The 26,657-nt window shown below is 45.7% G+C and overlaps 1 protein-coding gene and 1 pseudogene across 2 annotated transcripts in view; both read right to left on the minus strand.

The window, feature by feature from the left end:
• Window positions 1–4,100: 4,100 nt before the first annotated feature.
• The window catches only part of LOC137618708 (zinc finger protein 454-like), a 584,206-nt gene continuing 561,649 nt past the window's right edge, over window positions 4,101–26,657 (minus strand). For both annotated transcript variants that reach the window (XR_011039808.1, XR_011039807.1), the window contains one exon: window positions 4,101–5,928. The gene's annotated coding sequence lies outside the window, so the exon portion shown is untranslated. The remainder of the gene's footprint in view (window positions 5,929–26,657) is intronic.
• LOC137619336 (5S ribosomal RNA) lies at window positions 12,372–12,490 on the minus strand (annotated as a pseudogene).

Raw genomic sequence — 26,657 nt, forward strand, 5'->3', positions numbered from 1 at the left:
TTAAGTCTTTTGAGACCTCGAAGGAGCGTCGTTTGGCCACACCAGGTTGGAATTTAGACGTGGTACTAAGATTCCTTATGTCAGAAAGGTTCGAGCCGCTACAATCAGCCTCCTTTAAAGATCTCACTTTAAAGACTCTTTTCCTCGTCTGCTTAGCTACAGCTAAAAGAGTCAGTGAGATACACGCCTTCAGCAGGAACATCGGATTTTCATCTGAAATGGCTACATGTTCTTTGCAGCTTGGTTTTCTAGCCAAAAACGAACTACCTTCTCGTCCTTGGCCGAAATCGTTCGATATTCCAAGCCTTTCTAATTTGGTTGGAAATGAACTAGAAAGAGTCTTGTGCCCTGTTAGAGCTCTTAAGTTCTATTTAAAACGAACTAAACCTTTACGAGGACAGTCAGAAGCTTTATGGTGTGCTATTAAGAAACCTTCTTTACCTATGTCGAAGAATGCAGTTTCCTATTATATTAGACTGTTGATACGAGAAGCTCATTCCCATCTGAATGAGGAAGACCATGCTTTGCTGAAGGTAAGGACACATGAAGTTAGAGCTGTCGCAACTTCAGTGGCCTTCAAACAAAACAGATCTCTGCAGAGTATAATGGACGCAACCTATTGGAGAAGCAAGTCAGTGTTCACGTCTTTTTATCTTAAAGATGTCCAGTCTCTTTACGAGAACTGCTACACCCTGGGACCATTCGTAGCAGCGAGTGCAGTAGTGGGTGAGGGCTCAACCACTACATTCCCCTAATTCCATAACCTTTTTTAATCTTTCTCTTGAAATGTTTTTTATTGTTGTTTTTGGGTTGTCCGGAAGGCTAAGAAGCCTTTCGCATCCTGGTTGATTTGGCGGGTGGTCAAATTCTTTTCTTGAGAAGCGCCTAGATTAGAGGTTTTGATGAGGTCCTTTAGTATGGGTTGCAACCCTTGATACTTCAGCTCCTAGGAGTCGCTCAGCATCCTATGAGGATCGCGAGGCTCAGTAAGGAAGACGTACTTAAAAAGGCAGAGTAATTGTTCAAGTCGACTTCCTTACCAGGTACTTATTTATTTTATGTTTGTTATTTTGAATAACTGCTAAAATGAAATACAAAATACTTAGCTCTTAATAATGTAAACATGTAATGCTGGTCTCTACCCACCCCCCTGGGTGTGAATCAGCTTATATGATCACCGGCTAAGTTTAATATTGAAAAATGTTATTTTTATTAATAAAATAAATTTTTGAATATACTTACCCGGTGATCATATATTAAAGGACCCTCCCTTCCTCCCCAATAGAGACCCAGTGGACCGAGGAGAAAATTGGTTCTGTGTTTACATGGAGCACTTGACTACCTGCTCGACAGATGGCGCTGTTGATGTACACCCCCACCTGTATAGCGATCGCTGGCGTATTTTGTCCTTAGGTTTTTCTGTCGGGCAGCAGAGCTGACAGCTTATATGATCACCGGGTAAGTATATTCAAAAATTTATTTTATTAATAAAAATAACATATTGTTTTTATATTTATTTACCTTTGTAGTGAAGAAAATTGCTATTTTTACTGTGCCATGACAATATCATGAAACTGGTTTCCTTTGCAGGTAGAGAATTTGGGGTTTATATCTTTGGTTTTAACTTGTGAAATGAGATGTTCTGTGATGTTATATTTTCTTTGATTGTTAGGTTAGGGATAGAAATATAGACTCTGTAAGTTTAAAGACTGTATAACCTTATCTTTTGGGTCATTGGGAAGAATCTTTGTTGTCTTGGTGATTTGGTGCAAGAACTCTTCCAACTAGATTCATGAATAACATATCAGGAAAAATTGTAAAATAGAATTTCCTCTGTAGGAGAACAGGATTTAGTTTCCAAGGATTTTCTCTTGAATATTTCAGTTATAATTCAATTTTAAAACTTGTAGTTCAATGTCTGTGAATATGTATTAAAACTCCTTGATTAAGTTAGTTCTAGGAATAGCAGAAGTTCCTTGGTTTTTTTAAGGGAGTTTAAAGTTCCTGGGAGTTGTTTTGATAACTTGATATTTAGTAGACTCAGGAGGGAACCATTTTGTCTGGTGTTATTTTGAAGGAAAGAAATTGTTCGTTATTTTGTGTTAACTGTTTCCTTCTCTGTTGAGCCATAAAACTTTCTTCTCTTTGTTTTCCTATATATCTTTTTCATGAGGATTGCCAGAAAATTATATTTATCTTCAATTTTTTTATTATCGTAATTTTTCTCCTATTTTGTTTAGTGATGATCATTCCCATCTATTATATTCTACTCTGTGGTTCACCTTTGGCCTTAATTTCTATATACTGTAGTCTGTGGACCTCCTTCTCACTGATTGATATCGGTCTCTTCTGTTCTATGACATTTTTAAATCATCTTTGTTAATGAAATTTATGATGTCTTGGGTCAACACATTTATGGAAAATTTTTGTTGTCTGGTCTTTGAATCGCATTCTAGACGTAAACCTTTCATATAGTTCCCCTTTTAAACCTGTTAGACGAATGTTCACCATCATTAAGGTTGTAAAAGTTTGTTTTCTATATTTCTAATGTGGTTCGTCTTGAAACAATAGCTCTTGTTTTTCTGTCCTGTACTTTGTATCCGAGTTCCTTGTAGGTCTGTATTTATATCAGTCCTCTTTTTCTTTGGCAGCAAAAAGCATTTCTTTTAGTTGTAGTTTTAGTTGGAAAACTGTTCCAAGGCAGATCAGTTTATTACCGTACACTTTTATAGGCTGTTGAAAAGTTGAGGTCATTTGTAGTTTCGTTCTTCTGTTAATATTGTTGGGGATTCATTTTTCTCGGGTCCAAGTGTCTTTTTCAAATAATTCATCAAAGAGTTTCATAAAAAATTGTCAAATGGCAAAATGAAGGTCTAGATAAACCCTTGTTTTAACATTAAATCTTATTTTGGGGAAAGAATTTATGAATAATTGTATCTAGAGTAAATTAGTCATGAGAGATTACTGTGCATTTAAAAATATGAACTAATTATTTGGTTGTCCTTTAGGAGTTTGCAAGGTGAGGAAGAAACTACACAATTGGTTCTTGTTTTCTGTTTGCATATTGCAATCTTAACTGGTTTTGACAAAACTGATGGATTTGTTGCACTGAAGTGTAACTGCATTTGCCTTACATTGGTCTCCAATGCAAATGGACAAAGTTGTGGTGTACAGTATGTCGGGATCGATTATAGTTAGTATTTTTTATTAAATGTTTCATTTGATTGTTAAGGATGGGCGGCTGATGCTTTTTCTACATTGTCTTTTGCATCCTTTAAACTTTGTCTCTTTACACCTTGAACGATGGTTTTTCTCTCTGCCGTTTTCTGACAATATGAGGATGTCACTTCTTGAGATGACTTTGTCTTTTAGCACAAAGGGATGACTTGGTAGTTTGAGTCCTTTGAGGTCCCTTTATGGACGTGGGATCCCTTACAGTGAGAATATTTTCATTATTTGAGCTGGAATAAATTCAGTTACTCTCCCAAGAATCCATTCTTTATCTGATATGACATTGCCTTCCTTCCTGCATTACTTTTAATAAGTAAGAAATAAGCTTCTCATGAACCTCTTTACCTGATTTGCACAACATGACCCTTTTTAGCATCATTTCCTGTTGCACTTTGGTCTTCTGTTGTCCTTTGGGATCTGATTTGTGTAACTTTTTTCTTTTGTTGGTTTTCTCTGGTCAAATTATTGCTCCTTGGAACAAATTGGCCATAGAACAGCAGTTGTCAGTTTCTTACAAATCTCAAGGTATTTTTTAATATCTATAAATTTATCTTTCTTTATTCTTTACTTTTTGTGGGTTGTGCTGCTTTCGTTCTGGGTCTGGTCTCTTGGGCTTATAGCCATCTACTTTCCCAAGTAGCTCTAATAATGGCCAGATTAATCTGTTGTGACTCACCTTCTCTGCAACCTAATGAAGTGATCTGTAATTACCCAGGAAACTAAAAAGTCATTGTCCTGTTTTACACACACACACACACTCTCTCTCTCTCTCTCTCTCTCTCTCTCTCACATGTGCACACTCTCTCTCTCTCTCTCTCTCTCTCTCTCTCTCTCACATGTGCACACTCTCTCTCTCTCTCTCTCTCTCTCTCTCTCTCTCTCTCTCTCTCTCTCTCTCTCTCTCTCACACACACACACACGCACACACATTTACTGTGCTTAAAACTGTGGTTTGCCTATACTGTACATTTAAATACAAAACAAAATAGTTTTCTGAGACCAAATGCTAAATCCCTAAACTAAACTTAACTCTAAAACACCACTGACAGAATCATATCCATTTACTCCAGAGGCAATACACTGCAATGCTTCAAGTCTCAGTACTGACTAAATATCCTTACATTGTATAGACTGAGTCACATGACTGAGAGAACACAACCTATGAGAGACTGTCGAGAGAAGGTCCCTAACCAGAAGACATTGCCTCAAGAGTAAATGTGTAACAACATACCATCATTTTACAGAAGGTCTTCACAGATGACTACCTTCACATCTTACTAATACCAACAGTGACAGACCAGTCAGGAAATAGGAGAGCTGGTTGAGAGCTTAGGAGGTTGAGTCAGTAGTCAGTTCAGCTCATTAATAATTCTAATAACAAAATCTGGTGCGCAAAAAGAATAAATTGTTTGACGTTTAAGTTACAGAGGCTCCTAAGTCCTCATAGGGGTTTGGCTAGGATCAGATCATGTAAGCTACTTTGAAATAAAGTTCACGGGTTCAACAAGTGTCGCCTATTCAAACCTATTTAAAGACGAGGTCAAACTACTTTATGAACAGCAAAACCCAACGATAGGTTTGACCTTGTACAATTTCTGGTTCATTATTCCTTTGGGTTAGTTTTTCATATAATGAGTCTTAGAGATGTCAACAACCAATTACTGAAAAACATTGGATACGTTCAAAACTCTAGTGATTTCTCAAAATCAATCTCCCAACGCTTCCAATATCTTAGATCACATACTCCAACATTTGCAATGTCTATATCAAAAGATTCAACATATTTAATTTTGGATATTTTCAAAGGCAAAACTTAAAGACGGACTTCTGTGTCACTTCCAGAATCACTGAAAACATCAAAAGGGAAATTCCTTTTACAGATCTAAAATGCCAAAGCTTTGATTTGAAAACTGGAGTATTGTTAGAAAAGAAAGATTAACTTTTTCATTCAATCCAGCTGAGAAATATATTCAATCCAGATAAATTGAATTGATTTAGCAATGCCTCATGTTGTATGGGTCAATTTATTCTATAGGTTCAAGGCATCAAAGCATTTACCAATGGATTTTTTTTATAAGTTGCATAACAGCCCTCAATACTTGGTCAAATAACTTTATAGTATAATTAATGGATATCACAATCTCTCACATTATAAACTCAATACTATAGATCTTTTTTAATCTGACCTCTTTTTGGGAATTTGTAAATATTGTTTCTTACACAGGGAATTGAAGCCTTACTGGGAAAGCTGATATGAACCTGATACGGCAGCTTTAGTTACAGCCTCACTGGAGTCCAGAAGTTTTGTACCCTCTGGCAAAATTACCCACATAGACATTACTTCAAAAGTCAATATGTATGAAACTGTATTAAAATATCATTAGCTTTAAAATAAACCTGTAAATGGGGGCACTGAACCCTTAATTTGGAAAACATCTGTAATCCTGACTGGTCTGACACCATTGCTGTGTAAAAGATAAGACTTTTGTAAGTATTTTAAAATGTCCAGATGTAAAATGAATCAAACTACACTAAGAACTAATTATAAGTGGCTGAGATGGAGTGGTCTGGCTGGAATGTTCTGGAATCCTGGTGCCACAGACAGAGGATGTTAAGGCACCAAATTTCCATCAGCGCCATGGAAATATCTGATGTACAAATTGTTTGTGGTGACGATCCAGAAACAGGATTCACTTCCTGTAAGAGAAAATAAATACATGAATAAAACACTCTTTGGGGTTAGTTACAATAATCAATGGCAGACAGATTTTCAAAAAGGCTTAAGGATTAATTGGAAAATGGTCTGGACTATTAATAAAAAGCTTCAACATTTACTATCGTTAACCTATTTATCACTTTTTCATTATTACTACCCTGGCTACAACCCTAATTGGAAAAGCAGGATGCTACAAGCCACACCTTAGCTATTTAATAGGGGTATTACTTTCGATGTAGCTGAAATGAGAGAGCCATTAATTTTCAACGATGGTTAACTACCCATACCGCTAGTTAGCGGGGGTAATGGAGGGTTGCTTGGTAACCCCCCCCCCTTTACACACCTGTGATTGAGCTCACTTTGCTTGTAGGTAGGACTTAAAGGGGGATAGGGCTGACGGGCAAGTTTATTTAAATAGCTAAGGTTTGTATAGTTTGGAAAAATTCAAATCATCTACGAATTTGTCATTTGTTCCGTAACTGGAATACAAACCTCTCTATTCAATAGGGTTGACTCAAAAATTAGGTAGGGTGGACGTCCCAGCCAATCTGGCTTTTGGCTTTACCCGGGGGCGCCTTATCTGAGTATGTCAGTACTAAAAAATAAGGAGTGTCTGCACCTCGTCAAAATGTTGCTACGCAAGGTCCGCGGCTTACACAAGCTGTGTGTTGAGGTATATAGAAGTGTGACTGTCCAGGTAAAGTTATTCCGAGTTCTTTAGAAGGAAAAACTGTGTAACTAGAACTTTCCCAATACCACCTCGTCAGGGTATGGGGACGCAACAGTATTAGCCTTGATACTAGGTACACAAGGGAGCATGGTTTACCTACAGTGGTTTGAGGTCAGCTATGTAGAGAACCCAGGATGCTGCTTTCCCCAAGAGAGGGGAGGATGAAGAAAAGAATAAGGGACAGTCAAACCTTTTCATTCACGCAGACTAAAACCGGGTAACAATGCCCTCAACCTTCTGCTACTTGTCCAATAAGGAGCTTGAGGTTTTAAACCATCTCTTGTGCAGCCACCACAGGACTAATAGAGAATGTATCGAGTCTCCTGTGGGTCACGTCTTGCAGATAGTGGGATGTGAATGTGGTCTGACGATTCCAAATTCCATCTTGAAGAACCTGACCCACTGAGAAGTTTCTCTTGAATGCCAGGGACTTAGCTATGCCCTTGACATCATGAGCTCTGGGGCGACGTGAAGGAGGAGGATCTGGATTCAATGCAAGGTCTATGACCTTGCGAATCCATGCTGAGATGGTGTTCTTGGTGAACCTCCTCTTGGTCCTTCCTGTGCTGACGAAAAGTGCAGGCACACGGGGACGGGCTGCAGCTGTTCTCTTAAGATATAGCCTCAAACTCCTCACTGGGCATAGTAAGAGATGGTCTGGGTCGTCTGTTACAGAACAGAGACTAGAAATCCGGAAGGAGTCGAATCGTGGATCCACTACTCCCGTGTTCTGAGTCTTAGCAATAAACTTAGGGACGAAGCTGAATGTTACCTCTCCCCATCCCCTTGAATGGGCGATGTCGTATGAGAGACCATGAAGTTCACTGACTCGTTTGACCAAAGCCATAGCTAGCCGCAACACCGTCTTCCAAGTCAGGTGGCGATCGGTTGCCTGGCGTAATAGTTCATAGGGAGGTCTCTTAAGAGATCTGAGAACTCGAACCACGTTTCATGGGGGAGGTCTCACTTCTGACTGAGGACAGGTAAGTTCATAACTCCATATGAGTAAGGAAAGTTCTAGTGATGAAGGAATGTCCATTCCTTTCAGTCTAAAGGTGAGGCTTAAGGCTTAGTGATAGCCTATTACTGCCGAGACTGACAGGCCCATTTCTTCACCCAAATACACGAGGAACTCTGCTATTGCTGGAATAGTGGCATCGGGAGGAGATACCCCTTCCACGACACCAACCACAGAAGACTTTCCACTTTGCCTGGTAGACTGCTGCTGATGACTTACACAGGTATCCATTACACCCTAGTCACAACTTGTTGCAAAAATCCTCTCTGAGAGAGGAGATGCTGGATAGTCTCCAGGCGTGAAGTCGTAGCGAAGCTACGGCTTTGTGGAATATGTTGGCATGTGGAGAGGAACGGCATGCAGGAGAGAGCTGGCGTGTAGGTGCGTGTTGACGCGCAGGAGATCGTGGGCGCATAGGAGATTGCCGACGCTCAGGAGATCGTTGGCGCATAGGAGATTGCTAACGCGCAGGAGATCGTGGGAGCATAGGATATTGCTGACGCGCAGGAGATCGCAAGAGCGCAGGAAATCGTGGGCGCGCAGGAGGGCGCTGTTGCGTGGGCGACCCTAAGCGTGTGAGCGCACGGTGCCCAGGCGAACGTGGGAGCAGGGAGTGCAGGAGAGCGCTGACGTGCAGGAGAGCATTGGCGCGTAGGCGCATGATACTGCTGCCTTCTATGAGGGTGAGCAGGTGAAGGGGCGCGCCGAAGCGCTGTAGAGTGCTGATGGGCAGGCTGTGCATAACGAGCTGCTGGTGAGCGCTGGTGTCCTGTAAGTTGGCAAGTTGAAGGGCGATGGCGCGCAGATGCACACTTTGGTAGAGCCTTAAGAGGCTTTACATGAGACAGGAAGGGTGATGGAAGGTCGGCAGGTCTGAAGGGTGGATGGTCAGGTGATGGGATGTGTCCTTTGCAAGGGCGAGCATCCACCGATGGGGATCGCAAACGATCCGCAGAGAGGTCCAGGAATGAAGTCACAGGACTAGTAGCAGAGCAGTGACGATCAATGGTCGGCTGCGACGAAGCAGACGAACCAGAGGGTGGAGGGTGAGCTTTCCAACGAAGGGCCCCTCTGAGGGCCGTTGGATCAGCAAGCTGACCGTGCGCCGCAGCAGTCCTCTGAAGTGAACTCCTACGAGGGGGAGAAACACTCGCAGGAGAGACAGATGTTGGACTTAGTTTCCCCCCTCTAAGGATGTTCAGGAATGGGGGAAACTAAGTTGGCAGCAACCGCTGGGAGGAGTCGGATGACATTAAGTGTGACACCTCTGACACTACAACATGGACGAGGGCCAGAGGATCTACCTCTAACGGCGACGATGAATGCTGAACAGAAGCACCCATTTGAATGAACTGCAGCAAAGCTTCCTTGGAGGGTGGACCTGTGAGCCCCAAGGAAGACCAAATCTGCAACAAAGGGGTTAGTGACAAGGCCTCACCAGGGGGGAGAGGTGGGGCTGCTTCGCTAGGGGAAGCAACACCATCTCTTGAGGACTGGGGTTGGCCGACATTAACTTGGTCTACCCTACTACTCGACGGTCTCTCGTAAGAGGCTGAACAAGGGGAAGCTTCGGAGGAGGGTCCGGAGACGGAAGGAGAGGCCTTGGGTTTTCCTAATTTCTTCTTTTACCATCGCCCAAACCTCTCCCACTAGGAGGAAGACCACTCCCTACACTCATTACAATTAGTTACACTATCACACCGTTGACTTCTGCATATCGGACAAAGGGTGTGAGGATCCATTTCCATCGCCGACATAAGCGTTCCACAAGGGTGGCTGGAGAGTCCAGGGCCGGTGCGCATGGTCACAGAAGTCAACTTCACAACACACACTAGAGAAAAGAAAAAGCAAAAATGACAAATTCGGAGATAATTTGTATTTTTCCTAACCATACAAACCTTAGCTATTTACATTGGGTATTACTTTCGGCGTAGCTGAAATGACGAACCATTAGATTTTAACGAGGGTTTCCTACCCTGCGCTAGTTAGCAGGGGTAGGGGGAGGGGTAGCTTGCTACCCCTCCCTCCCTCACACACCGGTGAAATGTCTCACTTCACTTAGAGGTAGGACTTGTCTTGAGGGACAGGGCTGGCGGGCAAATATGTGTAAATAGCTAAGGTTTGTATGGTTAGGAAAAATACAAATTATCTCCGAATTTGTCATTTGTCCCGTAACCGAAATACAAACCACGCTATTTACATTGGGTGACTTACCCCTTAGGAAGGGTGGAAAGTTCCCAGCCATACTGGCTTTGGCTTTACCCTGGGACTCAGAATCCGAGTGAGTCGCACTCGAGAAAAGGAGTCCCTGCACCTCACAAGTTCCTTGCCCGGCAAGGAACCATGTGGCCTACATAAGCTTGTGTGTGAAGGAAGAAAGTGTGAGCCGTCCTAGGCAATTGACCTGGAGTTCCAGAAGGAACTCTGGGTTAGGACGTTCCCAATACCACCTCGTCAGAGTATGGGGGACACGACAGTATTGACTCAATACTTGGAACACAAGAAAGCATGGTTTACCTGCAGAATTTTTTAGGTCAGCTATGCAGAGACCAGGATGCTGCTTCCCCAGTAGAGGGGACGATGAAGAAAGAAGTAAGGGCCAGACATACTTCCTTCGTTCATGCAGACTAAAACCTGATAACAATGGTCCTCAACCTTCTGCTACCTGTCCAAAAAGGAGCCTGAGGTTAGACCAGCTGTTGTGTAGCCACCACAGAGCGATAGAAACGTATCGATACTCCTGTGGGTCATGTCCTGCATGAAGCGGGCTGTGAAGGTCATTAGACGCTTCCAGACTCCAGCTTGTAGCACCTGCGTCACAGAGTAGTTCTACTCGAAGGCGAGGGACGTTGCGATGTATCCGACATCGTGCTGTAGGGCGACGTGACGGGGGAGGGTCTGGATTCAGGTCGAGATGAATGCCCTTGACTCCGAGCTGAAGAGGTATACTGGTGACTCTCCCCTGTGTCCTCCCTTGCTCCCAAACTAACTGCAGCTGTTCTCAAAGATAACCCCTCGATTCCTTTACTGGGAAGAAGGAAAAGGTTTGGGTCATCTGATACAGAACGGAGACTCGAAATCTTGAAGGAGTCAAACCGAAGGTCCGGGACTCCAAGATTCTGAGTCTAAAAAACAACTCAGGAGCAAACCTGAATGTTGCCTTCCCCTATTCTCTTGAAAGGGCGGAGTCGTACGAGACCATGAAGATTGCTTACACACTGGCCGAGGCCAGAGTGAGCAGGAGCACCGTCCCCCAAGACGAAATACGATCAGAGGCCTGACGTACTGGGCAGGGACGTTCGCAGCTTCGCATGAGCGAAGAAATGTCCAGCGGGAAGGAAAAAGTCTATTCCTTTCAGCCTGAAGGCCAGGGGAAGGCTGAGCGATAGGCTTCACTGCCGAGAGCGGAAAAGAGTTTCCTCCCGCCGAAAAGCAATAACGGACAATAACTCCGTTATTGCTGGAGAAAAGGCTTCAAGGGAAGAGGTATCTCTCCCACGACACCAACCACAGAAGACTCTTCACTTCGCCTGGTAGACCCCTGCGGATGACTATCGCAGGTGATGCGACCTCCGCTCCGCGACTGTAGTGGGTTGTCTCTTCTTGAGGGGGCGGCGTAGTGTCTCCAGGCGTGAAGCCGAAGCAATGCAACGGCTCGTGAAAAATGATGTAGTGTGGTTGTTCGAGTAGCCTGTGTCGTGGAAGAAACTCTCCCGGGAGTTCCGCCAGGGGAAGCAGAGGGTCCGGAAACCGTTCTGCGTATAGTCACAGCGGAGCTCTCAGGGCCATCGAAAGGTAGACAGACAACCTGGTCTTGTTGAAACCCATTCACAACAGACAACAATGGTGGGAAGACGCAGGCGTCGATGCTGTCCCAACGTCACCGGAAAGCATCTTGCCAAAGAGTCTTGGGGTCTGAGACTGGGGGGAAGAACAGCAGAAGCTTGAAGTTCCAGGCTGTCATGATCAGGTCCCCCAGGCCAGGACTTGCTGGTTACTATAGTCCAAAGACCCCCAGGTACTCTCTATCTGTGAGGCTCTGCTCAGATAGTCGGAGAGAACATTCCTCTGCCCGGAATGAGCGAGCCGATAGTGGTATTGAGAGGACCTCGGATCATCTCGGTATCTCTACTGCAAGATGCGAAAGTATGAAAATGCGCCTCCATGCTGGTTGGAATACGCGAGTACCATGAAGTCATCGCACACGGAGCGACTTGGCAGGATCTGTAGGATCTGTAGAGGGGCCAGACTACGGCCCCTAAGCCTGCCTGAATGATGGGGAGGTACCCTTCAGGTCCTGACCATAGGCCTGAACCGGAACATGTCCCCCCTTTTCTTTGACGAGTCCGAGAACAGCATCAAATGTGGGGAAAGGACAAGAATATCCACTCCCATGCAAGAGGTTCTATAGGTCAACCCATTGCCGGTCTAAACGTTCCGCTGGTCCCATAGGGACCAGAAAGTACGGTTAATCGTTGCTTGGATACCACCGGAACTTGGGCCGCCCCACAGGGAACTTATCTTGAGGCGACCGTTTGGAACTTAAGACGGTCAATGAGGAAAAGAGACCTAGGAAACGTTCGAAGGTAGGGCTGAAAGCTCTGCTTGACTGAGAACAGGTACTGCAACTCTCCTCAGCCTTGCCACAGTCAACTGAAGGGAAGGCTCGGAGGAGGCGGCAACAGCATCTGGCGTCCCCAGGTGGTCACCCATCCAAGTACCGACCAGACCCGACATTGCTTAACCTCGCTGGACGGACGAGAAGCGGGGTTTCCAATGTGGTAAGGCCGTTGACTCAATATCATGGCTAGATACTCCAGATGTTGAGGCAGAAGTAGAGAAGGCTCCTAGCAAATTACCGTGATCCCTAACTCATGGTAAGGATCCGGAAGCTTGTCCCGGCATTGAAGAAGGTCGAACCCGAGCCTTCCGGAGTTGACCAGACCTCCAAAAGGCGAAAGAGGCGGAAGCCTGCTCCTGAGCGGCCATGAGGAAAGCAGGGAGAGTTCTCTGGGGAAAAACCTGAGATGCCGCGGCGGGATCACCACACCGCATCTTGAGCAGGAACACATGTAGTCTAGGCTGAATTCCAAGAGCTTCCCGGAAGATGGATGGAATGGAAACTGGAAGTACCCGTCCTTCCGATCCAGAGCCTAAGGAGTCCTGCAGCCTCGTTACCAGTCTGATCGACTCTGCTGTTCCACGCTGGACGAAGTTTGTTCGACAAACTTTGATCAGAGCTGAGAGGTCGACGACGGAACTCCCGTCTCAGATGCTTTCCCAGAAGAAAGGATCGACTGAAGAAGCCGGGGGGGGGGGGGGGGGGGGGGAGGGGGGCGTCGACGACCCTATGGAGGACCTTCTCCTAAGGCATGGATCCTTCTGCCCAACGGGCAAACCTCTTGCCGACCCAATGGCATAGAGGCTCAGTGACACTGGATTCGCTGACAGTGATGGAGAAATGGTAAGAGCGAGGCGCGATATCCTTGGCTGATCACGGAGATCGTGCAGGAATCGGCATCGGGAAACTGTTATCCGGATGAGTTACCTTAGGCATCCCCCCAGCGTGAGACCTGCATGGGGGGGTTGTCAATCCTAGAGTTTGTGAACTCTGCCGCTCCCTCTAGGATTATGCCTCCCCGGGAGAGCCTCCCGTGCTACCTGTCCCTGACAGGAGGGGACTGCTATTGTACACCTTGTCTTAGCTGCTGTAGCCGGTCCGATAACTTAGGCTGACGAGGCTGAATGAAGAGGCGTCGGAGGCCTGTAGGGTCTGGAAGAAAGCGCCTTGGAGGAGTGAAAACGGAAGTCGACTTCCTTCGCACAACAGCTGTCCATGTTTCTGTCCTTGGGCTCAAACAAGCTCTTCCCAAGGATGGAAGTGTCTGAGCTTGTCGACATCCACGGATGAGACACCCGAGAGGAAGCCCTCAGTCACTGTCTAGATGCTCCAACATCGAGTTTGCCCGCAAGTTCGAAACTTGGCGACGGAACGCCAAGGTGCTTGAGCCCGAGAGGAGGAAAGTACCCATGATTTTCCTGGAGCTTCCTTGTACAAAACCTCGGGTTGCAACCAAGGAGAGAAAGGACCTGGTAAGCCCCTTCCACAAGATGGAGAAGAGGAAAGGGCTAAACCAGTCACCCCTTGACCGACGGAGAAATCTCGAACGGAAAGCTCCCTGGCAAGACCCTTCCAGGGAATGACGAGGAGGAAGGGCTAACCCAGGTTCTGGAAAGAAGAATGTTGCTCAGACCTCCCTGAAGATTCTTCCTGCTCTTGCACATGCCATGCTCTGCGTTTATGGGGTGAAGACCGTGTTCTGGAAATACGCGCTCCAGAAGACTCGCCAGGCTGGCCGTGTTGCGAAACCCCGACGGGAATCGCAGTCGCAATCGCCCTGGCGCTCGCGCGATGGTAAATCAATGGTTCGCGCGTGGCCAAACGTGGAAGCGCCCGTGCGTGGGCACGCAGGAGCGCGGACGAAAGTGCGCGAGGGAGCGCAGAAGGAGGGCGAGCGTGGTAGGAAGGGCGAGCGTGGTAGGAAGGGCGAGAGCTGGTGGTCGGAATCCGATAGTTCACAGGCGAGCGATGACCCGTAGGCAAGCAATGGCTACTGCAGGAATCGAGCCGGCGCTCGCGCGATGGAACACCGTCGGTTCGCGCGATGGAACACCGTCGGTTTGCGCGATGGAACACCGTTGGTTCGCACGATGAAACACCGTTGGTTCGCGCGATGAAACACCGATAGTTCGTGCGATGGAATACCGTTGGTTCGCGTACGGGCGAACATTGGAGCCCATGTGCACAGGCGCGCATGTGCGTAGGTGCGCGGGCACGTGGGCGTGTGGTCGCGCAGGCACGTGGGCAAGTGCAGGCGGTCGGGAGACCGATGGCGCGTAGGCGTGCGATGGCGCGTAGGCGTGCGATGGCGCGTTGACGAGCGATGGCTCGTTTTAGCGAGTGAAGACGCGTTGGCAAGCGATGGCGCGTCGGCAAGTGACGGCGCGTTGGCGAGCGGTGGTGCGTTAACAAAACGCTAGCGCGCAGGCGAAGAATTGCGCGGGCGCGTAGGAGATCGCTGACGCGTAAGAGACTAGGGATGATTAGCGCGCATCGCGCTAATCAGAATGCGCACAGGTGCATCAGGGAGGTGAGCGCTGATTCGAGCTGTCAATCAGGCGATCCTGGACGGTCAGGAAAAACCGTTGGTGCCCATTGGTGCGTAGCAGGAAAGGGCGCGCAGATGTGCGCTGGCGATTGAAGAAAGCTGACGCACAGAAGGACAGAAGTAAAGGTGAGCGCTGGCGAGCAGGAGGAAGATCTACGGCAAGACTCAGCTACCGGAGATCGTGGTCCACAGCAGGCGAGCGCTAGATCACTACTGATGGTGTCCAGGGGACCTGTAATGCGTGGAAGATCGATGGCGATCGTTGACGCGCAGGAGATCGCTGATGAGCAGGCGAACGTTGACGCGTCCGTGGTCGCTGGCGAGCTGGTGATCGCTGGCAAGCAGAAGGGCGACACGTGGAATCCTGCGCGTACAGTAGCTTAGAAGCATGCGTAGGCGACCGCGAGCATTGCTGCGCTGGAGCAGGCTGACGAGCCGGATCGCGAGGGCGAGAAGAAAAAGAGTCCTTGTCCAAGACCCAAACCGAAGTTCTAGGTTGCGTGGGCGAACGAGGGGCGCACAGGGTGCGTATCAGGAACTGGAAGCGCAGGTGCGCTCTGACGGGCAGGAGATCTAGAGCGCTCAGGAGACCGATGGCGCGCAGGGCGCCCAACAGGAACCGCAAGATGTTCAGGGTCCTCAGGAGAGCGCTGGCGAGCAGTGGGGCGATGATCATCAGGAAAGCGCTGACGAACAGGAGAACACTAACGAGCAGGAGAGCGCCTGTGCGCTAACACTGCAGAAGGGCGCGCAGGGGAAACCTGACACGCAAGGGAAGCACCCACACCGTGGGAGGCAACCCTTTGCCCCGAAGGGACCGTTGCCCGTCGGATGACGAGGTCAGACTGCTGTCCATCTGCACCAGGGCCGGAAGGTCAGGAAGGCTTTGGAGATCGATCGCCGGAGAGATCTAAGGAGGTAGGAGCTGCAGGCTGCATACGGAGAAGATTCAAAAAGGCGCCTCTTAGCACCCTTATAGGGAGACGGGAGGCCCTTACGACGTAGCGGACGGTGAGCCTTACGGCGAAGGCGGCCAACAGCAACAGCAGCAGAAGAGTCCTCCGAAGAGGAGTCTCTATGAGTGTACTCCCTCGCGAACGAAAGAGAAACACTTCGTAGAAGAGACTGGTCAGCCAGTGACCTAAAAAGAGCAATCCTCCGAAGAGGGGCTCCTGCAGTTGCCCAGCCCCTTGAGCGTAACTGCAGGTGCGACCGCTCAGCACCAAGAGCATAGTTGCACGAAATAAAGGTAAGAGGAGAACCCCCCAAAGGGGAAAAAACTCAAGCCTGGACAGGAAAACTTCGCTCGGAAGGAAAGTTACCCACCCAAGGAGGCGAGCCTCCTGAGTGTTCTAAAATGAACTGGAGAGCTGTCAATCGTCACGGGAGTACTTCCAGGAGAAGGAGACACGCCCCTGACGAAGATCTATAGGGGAGGCAGCAACAGCTGAATCCCCAGGTCTCCACAAGACAGCTCACACCGTAGCCATATTACAGAAACGAACTAGATCGGTAACTGTGAAAAATAAAAACAAAAATCATTAGTTAACATTCATTCCCCCGGGAAGACTCCAAAGAGGAATCCCGAGGGAAAAGAACACAAAAATTACACAACAGGAACGTGCCCTCACAACCACTTACACTCACGGAAGGAGAGCTGTAACCAACACAGAATTATAACAATTATAATTATGTAACTATGTAATTATGTAATTAAAAAATGAATGAACACTAAATAAAGAACGAAAACGCCGAAAGGAATCGTTCTACAAAAGCTGAAAAATCAACAAATACAATTAGATTCATAAACTAATTGAGACAAAACGTACGGCGTAGCAACCCCACCCACAAGGGAAGGAAGCTACTCAGACATAGTAAAGGGTGAACGACCTCAAAAGAGAGAAAGAGAGAGAGAAAGACCGTAGTCAAACTCGATCGCGACCCATGAAATTACACCGTGGTGGCCTAACTGCCGAGGGCTTCACGGAGATATCGTACACTTCACACACAAATACGAACTCTGAAAAGGAAACTTACTGATTTCTATACTCAAATATATACATAAACACGAAAAAATGTTTGCATATACTGTATACAGTGAACCCTCGCTACTTCGCGGTTCGACCATCGCGGATTCACCACTTCGCGGATTTTTTTCATAACCCATGTATATAAATATATCGCGGATTTTCCAGAAATATCGAAAATACCGCGATGTGACCGATGGTGCGAGATTGGAGAAAGTAAGGAAAATTGAATCGTGATTGATTTTCAATATAAATGAAACGTTGAGGAGCAACAAAGATATCATTTGTTAGAGAGATAGAGAGAGGTAAGGAATGGGAGGTAGTGAAAAGTAGCCCACAGAGAGAGAGAGAGAGAGAGAGAGAGAGAGAGAGAGAGAGAGAGAGAGAGAGAGAGAGAGAGAGAGATAGAGGGGGGTTTAAATGTAATAAACAAAAAAATTTGATAGGTTATAACACATTAGTGCTTATGTAATATCAACTGTATACTGTAGACGGTTTGAATAAGTTAAGAAATGGTATAAATGATACTTTGTTAGTGTATTCGTACACACTCAAGAGCGGCAGCTAGATGACAGCTGATCTAATCACAGCCAAAAGTAAAAAAAAAAAAGAAGTCAACAATACTCGATTTTTAAAACAAACCCGAAATTTAAAAACAAAAGTACACGCTTTCTTAATGTGCAATTAACTATTTAAAGAGTGGCAATTTTCTAGAATAAAATGATATTTCCCAAAAAATAGTGGTTTGCTGATGAAATCGGATGCCGTATTTTTAGCTATGATTGAAATGGATGTAGACTCGGCCTAATTATTTCGTTTCGTATTTAATTGACACTAAGAAAACTAATTTTAGTTTCTTCATCTAAATGTAAGTATTGTATAACACGAAGAGAGAGAGAGAGAGAGAGAGAGAGAGAGAGAGAGAGAGAGAGAGAGAGAGAGAGAGAGAGAGAATCAGCTGTTGTACTCAAATGGCGTGTTTTTGTTTCGTGAGAATTTCATCGCCACGACTTTAACAACAACATACTGTACTGAACTTTACAGTATTATACAGACTACTGTAATATGATAAAGTAAAATATTTGTAATCTATTTTATATGAAATGGGGCTATTTTTTTTTTGTTTAAAATTTACATTTACGTATGTAAAACAACTCTCTCTCTCTCTCTCTCTCTCTCTCTCTCTCTCTCTCTCTCTCTCTCTCTCTCTCTCTCTCTCTCTCTCTCTCGTAGATTGTTTTCCTGCTTTGCTACGTATGTATGATTTTATATAGATACGGTAAATAATATTTGTAATAACATATTTTATTAAAGCTTTTACTGTAATATCATTATTTATCACTTTCATCATGCGCGTTAAATTCCTTAGTTTGTTTACTGAGCGTACTTTATGACGCCGTCGTTTCAGGCGGCGTCATAAAGAAAAACATTTCATTTGGAAGTCCTAAGAAAAATTAAGTAAAACATTAGTAATAACCAAATCAACATACTGTACTGAATAATCAATATAATCGATGCAGAAACTAACCTATACACAGATGTGTAAATGCGTTTGTTTCTTCATTATAATCAGAGATAAACGTAAACAAAACATTGGTTGCCATTTTTTATCGTGCTTTTTGGCGTGTTTAGGAAACGCATGATATAAAGTCGCCCTTAATATTTGTGCCTGTTTTAGTTTAGGGTACGTTAGTACATGCATTAAGTGTTCTGTACATTAAAGGGTAGTTTGTTAACAGTACTACGTACAAGGGAAGGTTTTAAAAGTCTGAATATACATGTTAAATAAATAGGTAAATATGGTGTCACTACTTCGCGGATTTTCACCTATCGCGGCCGGGTCTGGGAACCTATCTACCGCGATAAACGAGGGTTCACTGTATTGAGTAAAAGCAAAGTAAGTGATTAAGTAAAGACAAAATAAATAATGGCTGCCAGGCGAGGACGAAGACAGGCACGTCTGTCTATTGTCCGAGCCAAAAGTGAAGTGAGACATTTCACCAGTGTGTGAGGGAGGGAGGGGTAATAAGCTACCCCTCCCCCCTACCCCTGCTAACTAGTGCGGGGTGGGAAACCCTAGTTAAAATCTAATGGCTCGTCATTTCAGCTACGCCAAAAGTAATACCCAATGTAAATATCGTGGTTTGTATTTCGGTTACGGAACAAAGATAGATTAATGGCTGCCAATATACGGCGAGGATGAAGAGCGGCAACGTCCGTTCACAATCTGAGCCGAGAACAAAGTGAGCTCAATCACAGGTGTGTGAGGGGGGGGGGGGCAGTAGCAAGCTACCCTCCCCTATCCCCGCTAACTAGCGGTATGGGTAGTTAACCCTCGCTAAATTTTAATGGCTTGTCATTTCACCTTCGCTGAAAGTAATACCCCTATTAAATAACGTGGTTTGTATTCCAGTTACGGAACAAAGATCAGTCATACATAAACTATGAAACAAGACTTACTTCAACCTGTTCAACAGAAAAAGACATTTGCAAACAAGTATGACAAATTCGAAGATAATTTGTATTTTTTCCTAACCATACAAACCTTAGCTATTTACAAAGGGTATTACTTTTTAGCGTAGCTGAAATGGCGAGCCATTAGAATTTAACGAGGGTGTATTACCCCAGCGCTAGTTAGCGGGGGGGGGTAGGGGAGTGGTAGCTAGCTACCCCTCCTCCCCCTCACACACAAGTGAATACTCACTTTCACTTAGAGGTAGGACTTGTCTTGGGGGACAGGGCTGGCGGGCAAATATGTGTAAATAGCTAATGTTTGTATGGTTAGGAAAAATACAAATTATCTTCGAATGTCATTTGTTCCGTAACCGAAATACAAACCACGCTATTTACAAAGGGTGACTTATCCCTTAGGAAGGGTGGAAAGTCCCCAGCCATACTGGCTTTGGCTTTACCCGGGGACTCAGAATCCGAGTGAGTCACACTCGAGAAAAGGAGTCCCTGCACCTCACAAGTTCCTTGCTCCGCAAGGAACCATGTGGCCTACGTAAGCTTGTGTGTGAAGGAAGAAGTGTGACCCATCCTAGGCAGTTGACCTGGAGTTCCAGAAGGAACTCTGGGTTAGGACGTTCCCAATACCACCTCGTCAGGGTATGGGGGACGCGACAGTATTAACTCAATACTCGGAACACAAGGAAGCATGGTTTACCTGCAGAGGTTCGAGGTCAGCTATGCAGAGACCAGGATGCTGCTTCCCTGTAGAGGGGATGATGAAGAAAGAAGAAAGGGCCAGACATACTTCTTTCGTTCATGCAGACTAAAACCTGATAACAATGCCCTCAACCTTCTGCTACCTGTCCAAAAAGGAGCCTGAGGTTAGACCAGCTGTTGTGTAGCCACCACAGAGCGATAGAAAACGTATCGAGACTCCTGTGGGTCACGCCCTGCAGGAAGCGGGCTGCGAAGGTCATCAGACGCTTCCAGACTCCAGCTTGTAGCACCTGCGTCACAGAGTAGTATTCCTCGAAGGCGAGGGACGTTGCGATGTATCCAACATCGTGCTGTAGGGCGACGTGATGGGGGAGGGTCTGAAGACAGGTCGAGATGAATGTCCTTGAGTCCGGGCTGAAGAGGTATACTGGTGACTCTCCCCCCATGTCCTCCTTGTGTTCCCAAATCGGCTGTAACTGAGGACAAACTGCAGCTGTTCCCAGCGCTAACCTCTCGATTCCTTACTGGCAAGAAAGAGAAGGTCTTGGGACATCAGACACAGAATGGAGACTCGAAATCTTGAATGAATCGGACCGAAGGGCCGGGACTCTCAGATTCTGAGTCTAGCCAACAACTCAGGAGCGAGCCTGAATGTTGCCTTCCCCTCTTCCTTAGAAAGGGGGGGAGTAGTAAGAGACCAAGAAGATTGCTTACACACTGGCCGTGGCCAGAGTGAGCAGAAGACCCAAGGCGGAATACAATCCGAGGCCTGTCGTAAAAGGGTCTTGAGAAGATCTCTTAAAGGACTAAAAGTCCGAGCCATGCTCCAAGTTGGAGGTCTTCCTCCGACTAGGGCAGGGACGATCCTAGCTTCGCATGAGCGAGGATAGATCCAGCGGGCAGGAAAAAGTTATTCCTTTAAGCCTGAAGGTCAGGGAAAGGCTGAGCGACAGGCTTCATTGCCGAGAGCGGAAAGGAGTTTTCTCCCGCCGAAAGGCAATAAGACCGTTATTGCTGGAGAAGAGGCCTCAAGGGAAGAGGTATATCTCCCACGGCACCAACCACCTTAGACTCTTCACTTTGCCTGGGAGACCCCTGTGGATGACTATCGCAGATGACGCGACCTCCGTACCGCGACTGTAGCGGGTTGTCTCTTCTTGAGAAGGAAGCGTAGTGTCTCCAGGCATGAAGCCGAAGCGACGCCCCGGTTCGGGAGAGATGTCGCAGTGTGGTGCTTGAGTAGTCTGCGCCGTGGGGAGAAGCTCTCCCGGGAGTTCCGTCAGGGGAAGCAGATGGTCCAGAAACCGTTCTGCGCAAAGTCCCAGTGGAGCTCTCCCATTGAAAGGTTAACAGACAACTTGGTCTTGTTGAGGACCCATTGTCCGCAGACAAAAAGGAGTTGTCCCACCATCACCGGAATGCATCTTGCCAGAGTCTCGGGGTCTGAGACTGGGGGGAAGACTAGCGGAAGCTTGAGGTTCCAAGCTGTCGCGATCAGGTCCCCCAGACCAGCACTTGCTGGTTACCCAAGGTCAAAGACCCCTAGGTACACTCTCTCTATGAGGCTCTGCTCGGATAGTCTGGGAGAAACATTCCCCTGCCTGGAATGAGAGAGCCGATGGTGGTATTGAGAGAATCTCAATCATCCCGGTATCTCTACTGCAAGATGTGAAGGTGTGAAAATGCGTCCCCTGCTGGTTAGAATGAAGTCGACGCGCAACGGGGCGACTCGGCAGGAGCTGTAGGATCTGAAGAGGGGCCAGACTAAGGCCCTTAAGCCTGCCTGAATGATGGAGAGGTATCCTTCAGGTCTTGACCATAGGCCTGGACCGGAACATGCCCCCCCTTTCCTTTGACGAGTCCGAGAACCGCATCAAGAATGTGGGGGAAAGGACGAGAATATCCACTACCATCAAGAGGCTCCATAGGTCAACACCCATTGCAGGTCTAATAGTTCCGCTGGTCCCATAGGACCAGAGAGTCCGGTTAAACATTGCCTGAAGCCACCGCAACTTGGATCGTCCCACATGGAACTTATCCTGAGGCGACCCGTTCGGGACTATGGGACGGGGTCAATGAGGAAAGAAGAACTAGGAAACGTTCCAAGGTAGAGCTGAAAACTCTGCTTGACTGAGAACAGGTACTGCGACTCTCCTCAGTCTTGCCACAGTCAACCGAAAGGAAGGCTCGGAGGATGTGGTAACAGAATCTGGTGTCCCCAGGTAGTCACCCATCCAAGTACCGACGTTGCTTAAGGGGACCGTCCGGGTTGGTATTTTGGCATACCAACTTGAAAAATTCAAAAATCGTTTTATTGTCTCTCTGTATAGAGAAACATATCGTACATGCTCTCCAGAAGTTTCAACCCATTATTTTTACAAATAACGAAGATATAGAGGTTTTTAAATGATGACGTCATCCCTACTGTGTCGTCTGCATGACTTAGTTTGACAAAATCGTCTTTGTGTGTAATTTTGCACATATATAGCGATTTTTCACTTATATTTCGATCTATCGTACGTCTGGCAGAAATGGAAGGCATTTGTAGAGTGTAGATGAACGAAGTCCACTACAATAACAGAAGCCAAAGTTGCCAAAGATGTATAGAAGTTATAATCTATGCCTATGTTTACTTGAAGTTCGTATGTACATTGTGTTTCCACAACGCCTTCGGGAACATTATAGCAAGCCAATGTTACCTAAGGTTGTAGAAAGAACAAATAGTCCAATAATTTTTCCAAACAATGAAAATAGCGGTCTTTAAATGATGACGTCACCTTATGGCGTCGTCTGCATGACTGAGTTAGACAGGGTGCGCAGTTTCTCTCTCTCTCTCTCTCTCTCTCTCTCTCTCCCTCTCTCGAATTATTTACCACTGCCATTTATACAAATACTTTTATTCTCTCTCTCTCTCTCTCTCTCTCTCTCTCTCTCTCTCGAATTATTTAAAACTCCATTTATACAAATAATATAATAACAATGTTCAACTCTCTCTCTCTCTCTCTCTCTCTCTCTCTCTCTCTCTCATGTTTCGAAATCTCGTACTCTGGCAGAAATGAAAGACATTGGTAGAGGGTTAGGTGAATGAAAACTACCACCTACGAACACATCACAAAGTCTCCAATGACATGTAGAAATTATAATGCATGTGTTTATTTACTTGAAGTTTGTATGTTGATTGTGCTTTCACAACGTCCTCTGGAATTTTATAGCAATGCCAATGTTACATAAGTGATAGAAAGAACAAAAAGTAAGTGGAGAACAAGAAAACAGAAGCCAAAGTTGCCAAAGATGTATAGAAGTTATAATCTATGCCTATGTTTACTTGAAGTTCGTATGTACATTGTGTTTCCACAACGCCTTCGGGAACATTATAGCAAGGCCAATGTTTACCTAAGGTTGTAGAAAGAACAAATAGTCAATAATTTTTACAAACAATGAAAATAGCGGTCTTTAAATGATGACGTCATTCTTATGGCGTCGTCTGCAAGACTGAGTTTGACAGATGCGTAGATCTCTCTCTCTCTCTCTCTCTCTCTCTCTGCTGTACATCCTTTTATTAGATAATAGAATGAATCTCTTTTTTCATTTGTTCGTATATCCTTGCAAAAATTCTTATCTCTCTCTCTCTCTCTCTCTCTCTCTCTCTCTCTCTCTATCATCTTATTTTATAATAGGATGAATCTCTTTTTCATTTGTACGTATACCCTTGTAAAAAGTACTCTCTCTCTCTCTCTCTCTCTCTCTCTCTCTCTCTCTCTGTACATCCTTTTATTAGATAATAGAATGAATCTCTTTTTCATTTGTTCGTATACCCTTGTAAAATATACTTATTCTCTCTCTCTCTCTCTCTCTCTCTCTCTCTCTCTCTCTCTCTCTCTCTCTCTCTCTCTCTCTCACGAATTATATACCCCTGCTATTTATACAAATACTTGTATCTCTCTCTCTCTCTCTCTCTCTCTCTCTCTCTCTCTCTCTAATTGTTATAAACTCCCATTTATACAAATACTATAATAACAATGTTCAACTCTCTCTCTCTCTCTCTCTCTCTCTCTCTCTCTCTCTCTCTCTCTCTCTCTCTCTCTCTCTCTCATGTTTCGAAATCTCGTACCTCTGGCAGAAATGAAAGGCATTGGTAGAGGGTAGGTGAATGAAAACTACCTGCTACGAAAAAATCACAAAGTTTCCAAAGACATATAGAAATTATAATGCATGTGTTTATTTACTTGAAGTTCGTATTTTGATTGTGCTTTCACAACGTCCTCTGGAATTTTAAAGCAATGCCAATGTTACATAAGGTGATAGAAAGAACAAAAAGTAAGTGGAGAACAAGAAAAAAGAACCAAGAAAGAGGGAAACATGGATAAGAGTACAATGCTGAAACCTGCTAACTAAAGCACTGGCAACAATTAGAGATCGCTGGCAACTCATAACATAGGAATAGTAAACTGAGGGTTCAATACCTCCTTTAGGGTGCATTTATGTAGGAATGAACAATAAAAGTTATCATAATAATATTATCTTGATTTCTTTTAGAAAAGAAGCGAAAGCTTGCTGCAAATCTTTGGGAGCTCATAACTCAAAAACATACTTATTCCCACTTAGGTACATTTTTCTCACTTATTTGTTGTTCGATATTAGAGAAAAAGATATCGTTGAAAAGAAGAATAAAAATTCCACAATTCTGTCAGACAAAATTTTGATTTTCGTTTTACATTTTTTTTCATGATTATTTTCCGTCTAGACGAGGAAAAAAAATAAAAATTCATTAAAAAAAAACAGAAAGGAAAATCAAAATTCTGTCTGACAGAATTGTTCGGTTGTTAGAGTAGTTTTTGTGGTATAAGTTTCAATACAATTGGTATTATAGTAGTGGGGAAAAATGTACCTAAATATTTTTTTTAAATCATGATTTTTGCTCATAAATCCAAAAGTTTTTGATCAAATGACTTGAAATTTTTATATGATGAAGGTATTATATGTGTCTAAAACATATATAGAAATTGTGTAATTTGGATCATTAGGAAAAAAAATGGCGGACATGGCGGACGGTCCCCTTAACCTCGCTGGACGGACGAGAAGTGGGGTTTCCAATGTGGTAAGGCGGTTGACTCAATATCATGGCCAGATACTCCAGATGTTGAGGCAGAGGAAGAGAAGGCTCCAAGCAAAATACCATGAGCCCACACTCATGGTAAGCATCCGGAAGCTTGTCCCGGCGCTGAAGAAGGTCGAAACCCGAGCCTACCGGAGTTGACCAGCCCTCCAAACAGCAGAGGAGGCAGAAGCCTGCACCTGAGCGGCCAAGAGGAAGGCAGGGAGAGTTCTCTGGGGAAACAAACCTGCTATGCCACGGCGGGATAGCCACACTGCATCATAAGCAGGAATACTTGCAGTCTAGGCTGAATTCGACGAGCACCTTGGAAGATGGATGGAATGGAAACTGAAAGTACCCGTCCTTCCGATCCAGGGTTTAGGGAGCCCTGTCGCCTCGTTACCAGTCTGATCGATTCTGCGGGTCTACGCTGGCCGAAGTTTGTTCGACAAACTTGATCAGGGCTGAGAGGTCGACTATGGACATCCCCTCTCAGATCCTTCCTTACAAGAAAGGATCGACTGAGGGGGCCGGGGGTGAAGCCGTCGATGATCCTAAGGAAGACCTTCGCCTAAGGTATGGATCATTCTGCCCAACCGGGCAACTCTGCTGACGCTATGGCATAGAGGTTCAGAGACACTGAATTCGCTGACAGAGACGGCAGGCGCGATATCCTTGGCTACTCACAGAGATTGTGCGGGAATGGGCATCGGGAAGCTGTCATTCGGATGAGTAACCTTAAGCATCCTCCCTGCGAAAAACCTGCAATCCTAGAGTTCGTGAACTCCTTTTAGGACTATGCCCCCCCGGGGGAGTCTCCCGTGCCATCTGTTCCTGACAGGAGGAAACTGCAATTGGACACCTTGTCCCAGTTGTCGTAGCCGATAACTTAGGCCGACGTGGTTGAAAGAAAAGGGCGCTGGAGCCCTGCAGAGTCTGGAAGAAAGCACCTTGGAGGAGTGAAACCGGAAGTCGATTTACTCCGCACAGCAGCTGTCTAAGTCTCTGTCCTTGGGCACAAACAAACTCTTCTCAAGGATGGAAGGGTGTCTGAGGTCGTCGACCTCCACAGATGAGACACCCGAAGGAAGCCCTCAGTCAGCGCGTCCAGATGATACAACATCGAGCTTGTCCGCAAGTTAGATACTTAACGACGAAAGGCCAAGGTGCCTGAGCTCGAGAGGAGGAAAGTAACCCTTGATCTTCCTGTAGCTTCCTTGAACCAAACCTCGGGCCGTAACCGAGGAGGGAAAGAACCTGGTAAGCTCCCAGAGGAAGAGGTAAGCAGTCACCCCTTGTCCGATGGAGAAATCTCGAACGGAAAGTCCCCCCGCCAAAAATCCTTCCAGGGAATGACGGGGAAGGGCTAACCCAGGTTCAGGAATAGAGGAGTGTTGCTCAGATCTTCCTTAAGTTTCTCCTATTCTTGCAAGTGCCATGCTCTGTGTTTACGGGGTGAGGCAGTGTTCTGGAAATACGCTCCAGAAGAACTTGCCAGGCTGG

This window comes from Palaemon carinicauda, chromosome 25 (genome assembly GCF_036898095.1).
Source record: "Palaemon carinicauda isolate YSFRI2023 chromosome 25, ASM3689809v2, whole genome shotgun sequence".
NCBI classification, from domain to species: Eukaryota; Metazoa; Arthropoda; class Malacostraca; order Decapoda; family Palaemonidae; genus Palaemon; species Palaemon carinicauda.